The sequence below is a fragment of the Peromyscus maniculatus genome, chromosome 18 (assembly GCF_049852395.1).
Source record: "Peromyscus maniculatus bairdii isolate BWxNUB_F1_BW_parent chromosome 18, HU_Pman_BW_mat_3.1, whole genome shotgun sequence".
Lineage (NCBI taxonomy): Eukaryota > Metazoa > Chordata > Mammalia > Rodentia > Cricetidae > Peromyscus > Peromyscus maniculatus.
The window spans coordinates 22051427-22056789 of NC_134869.1; the positions used below are offsets into that span (position 1 = coordinate 22051427).

Below are 5363 nucleotides of genomic sequence, written 5' to 3' on the forward strand. Positions count from 1 at the left end.
ATAATACAGCAGAGGATGTAGGAGGTCAGGGGGTTATCATCTGCAAATGATGGAAATCTCCTCTAAGGAAGGGTCACGTGGATAGAGATGGGAGTAAATAGCACTATTTTCTGGAGCATATAAAAAGGGATTTCTTTGTGACGGCAAGCCTTGGTTTTATTTATACCTTCCAGTAAGAGTCAGGATTTCCGGTCCCTTGAAGATGATTGTATGATGAAGAAAAGGTTTGTGAATACCAAATCTTCACTGGAAAGGCTTGCCTGGCTTAGGGAATGAGGAAGAACAAGGTTTGCCTGGGATTTAATCAGAGGAGTTGGCTCTGAAATTTCCTCTTAACTCCAGGCATTTAATGGCCCAGTGCCTTTCCAGCCAAGACATACACGTCCTCTGGTCACTGTGTTTTCCGTGGTTTGTGTTTTCATTGGCTAAATATATTTCAATCCTTGATTCATAGCAGGGAGACATAGTCAGCTTGTTTTTTCCCCTTGATGAGAAACTTGATGAATAGGAAAGATGGTATCTGTCTGCAGAATTTTCCTATAAGTATCCACAGCAGATCCTGAGGGCCAATATGATCAAAAGAGAACTGAGTTCTGAGACAGTGCTTAAATCAGACATAGTCCAGGGACTTCATTCACACCAATTCCGGAAGGGAACCCAACTTTTATTGGTGAATTGTAGATGAGGGGAAACAGAGGCTCTTGTAGTTTCTTGGCAATTAAAAAGGAGGGCTCACATATTTGTTCAAATTTTAATTATATTATTGATCTAAATGTTATATGATGAGCCAGTAAACACTTGCCTGTCCATACCAGTAACGAAACCAATGGCTGACTGTACACACACACACACACACACACACACACACCCTAAAGCAGATGGATCCAGTGTAATAAGAGGACAGAAATAGAGTTGTCTGTAATTTTCACTTGTTGAACACTTTTGTACTTACGTTATTGTCAGAACTTCTTGATGGACCTCTTGCTGCTCACACAGCCCCGTGAGTGAGTAGGAGAGAGAGCCCAGGGGCAGATACCACAGTGGTAGAGATGGGAGTGGAGGGCGCCAGTCAGTACTTGGCCTTCTCAGATGCACTCAGCCTTCATAGGGCAGCACCACGTGAGGCGTCGCCCGTGCTTAGCACACTTCCAATTCTCTAATCAGTGGCCGTGTCCATCCCTTCCCCTTCTCTTTCCTACTCATGTCTCCACTTTACTGCTGGCGTATCGAAGTGCTGAGACCCACCCAGTCAGATGCCAGACGGGGCTGTCTCAGAATCTAAAATTACCCACCCAATATGCCATTGATTAAAACCATCCTTGGGAGCCCATCCAAAAGTCCAGGGAGTTAGAAATAAGTATGGAATTCTCTTTATAGACGGACATGTAAATTATGAATTTGACTTTTATTGAAAGGCATTTTAATATTTTATTTCTTAGTCTGGCAAGAAGTAATAACTTCAAGATGGGAAGTAGGTACCTCTCTCTCATTACTAAGCCATGGCAGAATTGTTCCTTATTCCCTGTACTTTTTTTTTTTTAACTTTGGTTTGGTCTTGATCTCAGTATGCTTTACTATATGATACTTTAGCTGGCAACTTCCAATAGGTAAGAGTAGGTTGTGATTGCCATCTCTGTACTGGGTGGCTACCCAGTGCTCTGTTTAACTTGTGTATAGAGCAGCAGAAAGCTGGCAGCCTGTTAGGCATATGATGCATTTAAAGTATATATTTGTATCTATTTGAAAGTGATAAACATGCTGACTTCCTAGTCTTCGCTTGGGTAAAATCACCCCTAAAATGTGCTACCTTGGCCAGAAACACCTGGGATTATAATACATTTTAGCACAAAACTCTTTTTTTTTTTTTTTTTTTTTTTTTTTTTTTGGTTTTTCGAGACAGGGTTTCTCTGTGTAGCTTTGCGCCTTTCCTGGAGCTCACTTGGTAGTTCAGGTTGGCCTCGAACTCACAGAGATCCGCCTGCCTCTGCCTCCCGAGTGCTGGGATTAAAGGTGTGCGCCACCACCGCCCGGCCCACAAAACTCTTGAATATCGAGGGTTCTCGAGTTGATTTTGATGATGGCGATAGGTAGCTCTAAGACACAAAAACAGGTTTGGAAAAGTAGGAAGACAAGCAGAAACACAAGGGATCACATCAATTTGCTCTCTCTCTGAAAATAATTGTATTTTTGTATTATTGTTTACAGTCATGAAGCCTGCCTTGCATCTGGGAAGAGTCTTCACGCATTGGTTTTATTTATGTTAAATTATGCTTTGAGGTTTTTCTACAAAATGCAAAATGGGAACAACCAAAAGGGATGTTGAAGTAAAAGGCCTTTGTGCAAACCCCAAGGAGGCTCACTTGCAGAAAGTAGGGGAAATAGTTCGCCCTCTGAGGGTTTTGATTTCCTCTGGAGAATGGCCGGCAGTAACCAAGGATGGTGACATTTACCTTTCAAGCTTTCTGTGAGGATTCAGTGAGTGACCATTTCTGGCAATACTTGAAAACTCTGAGACCTTGGCAGACACAGACAAGTTCAAATAAGAGATAAGTGAAATACTTATAAAAATCCATCCATACTATCTATCGCTATAAGCGCTTATAAGTGCTGTTTTGGACATCTGTCTTAAATTTCACAGTGAAAATTTAAAATCAAGGCTTTCTATATTTTATGCTCCATGAGGAGGGGGCAGCATTGACAGTAGCAAGCAGCCTAGGATAGTTCTGTTTGCCCTGAGTGGCTGGCTTAAGGCTGTGTTTTCTCCTCTCGACATAGATTCAGCGGCAGTGTTTGTTGGTCATTTTTAGGAGACCTGAGTGGTCACCAGGCTTCGCCCATGGGTGGGATGGGTGTCAGCAACATTCCGCGAACTTCGGAAAAACAAAGCCATCTCCTGTCCCCAAGCTTGTCTAAAATTAAGTTTAGCTTTCAACTTGGTATTTCTGCGGTTCCGCAACAGCCCAATAAACTGCAATCCGTTTATTTAATGTTTAGTCTAGGCTGGTGGGCTGGATGGACGAAATACTCAAGGATCCTCCTACAGAAGAATGACATCCCTCACTGAATTCTTTCTCGGTTCTGCTTTCTTCAGAGTATTTACTCACCCAACTGATGTTCACTGTTGTAACATCGAGAGCAGAGCTAGGATACAGATTACCCAGCATGAATGAGATGGGCCACAAGGAGCCTCTGGAAGGCACATAGCCCGTAAATTAAAGCTCTCTCAGCCCTTTAAGAGGATTTTCACCAAAGTATCCTCAGGAGAACTAAGGAAGGCAGCCTGTAGGGGTTCCTACTTGGGAATTCAGAGGCTTACAGATGGATCCTCACTCTATCATGTTTCTCACTGACGCTGTAATTGTTTCTTGTGATTTTTTTCCAGGGGTAAAGGATCTGTGTCAGCATGCTGCCTGTGCTTCTCAAGCACGCTGGGCGATCACGTGACTAGACGGTCCCTAGGCACAACTCCTGAGGCTTTGTTGGGATCCTCTGCTTTGTCATACTGTGTCACTGGAGGACTCCAGGGTTCAGCTGGACTGTCCTGGCTCCAGAAGATAAGCCAGCCTTCTCAGCCTTTGACTTCTGAAGACTTCTCTTGCAAATAAACCTTGGGTGACTGGAACTGGCCAGTGTGAGAGAAGATATTGGCCCTCTTCAGGATTCTGTTTAAAGCTTAGGAACACAAGGACACTGAGTGTTTGTGCCTAATCTCAGTCTTCATGGCTACCTGCAGCTCTGCCAGTGGTGATGTTGGGCTCCACTTTCTCTCTACCCTACTCTCTGGACTTAGATGAAGAAGAGGTAGTCGAGATAATGAAAACAATGTTTGAGTATGTTTGAGTTTTGTGCATTTCATTCATTTATTCTCCCTCCCTCTCTCTTTCTCTCTCTCTCTCTGGAAAAGTGACTGCTTTAATGAGTCAGACAAAATTTCACATAAAACCAGAAACCTATGATCCATTCCTTCTCCAATCACCAAAAAAAAAAAAAAAAAAAAAAAAAGCAAGACTCGTCACAAGCCGTGTGCCATTAGGACCTAGCTCAACGTCAGCACAGGTCTGGGGGCCCCCAGGCACTGCACATCCTTCTATCCTTAACATCCGTTCTGGGAGCATCTATCTGCTCTAACGTTATGGCATCAGCAGCAAACTGGTGGATTCCATGTGAGTTTCTCCACAGCCAATTGTTCCTCATTGTGCAGCCAAGGGAAGGCCTTCTCATCCGAATCTACTTTCTCCAACTCAGTGGTCTGGGCCCCTTCGATGGAAAACACAAGTACCAGCTGGGTGTTGTCTTTGAGCAGCTCCCCGGGAGCTTGGGTAAGACGGTGAAGAAATCGCAGCCTGCCAATACTTTGATCTCACTGGAGTTCTGGAAAGAGGGGCCCATGACAGTTGTCTCGTAACCCAACTTCTTCAGTAGCTATAGATTTTGGTGACACCTTTTACCTCAGGGTCCTCCTGGGGCTTATAGGATTTCTTGTCTGTGTTTGCCACATGCTGGTCAAGGATGCACCCCACAAAGGGAGAACTGAGCATCACACCCACTTCAGCACAGGTCACAGCCTGGGTTAAGGAGGAAAGCAGTTTCATGTGGCATGGGATGCTGTGCTGCTTTTCCAGATTCTTTCCAGCCTGAATTTCCTCCCCTGTTGAGGATAACTTGATGAGAATTCTGTCCTTGCTGATCCCAGCTTCTTTGTAAAGCTCAATGAGGTGCCTGGCTAGGGCCACCGTTGCATCCTTATTAAAAGAAAGCCTTGCAGCCACTTCTGTGGATACATGGCCTAATCTCCGAACAGCACAAAAATTTCATCAATAGCATCTAACTCTGCTCCTCTTGTGGCCCATCCAGCTTCTCGTTGTAGGCGATGGCCTCCTCACCAGCTCTTGGTAGGTGGTTATTTGTGCTGCAGCCAGGATCCAGGATGGGTTAGTGGTGGCATCTTGGGACTTGTACTCATTACGGCATTGAAGTCACTGATGTCAGCCACCCCAGTGGTGAGCGACTTGAGCTGGTCTAGGGAGGACTCTCATCTCTGGCGCTTTACTGGGGACCAAGACATCTCAAGGGATGTATAGCTGAGGCTGCAGTAGGAGCATGGTGACCCATAATGCCTTGCATTTCATTCTTGAAGCACAAGAGAAAGTCAGATTGCACAGTGGAGAAAAGAACACTTACGTCCTCAGTTTCCATGGTCTTTTCTCCCTTCCCCCTAATGCATGATGGGAAAAGAAAATGTTATTTCCCAGGCTAATGGATAATGGCACCTTAGAATTCTGTTACTTCTTATCACACTAGGTGTGTGAATTTATATCTCTCTTAGGCAAAGGAGAAACTGACCTGGGTAAGTATTAGTATTT

At 44.4% G+C, this 5363-nt stretch overlaps 1 pseudogene; it reads right to left on the reverse strand.

The window, feature by feature from the left end:
- Window positions 1-4035: 4035 nt before the first annotated feature.
- LOC102927491 (transaldolase pseudogene) lies at window positions 4036-5065 on the reverse strand (annotated as a pseudogene).
- Window positions 5066-5363: the final 298 nt, after the last annotated feature.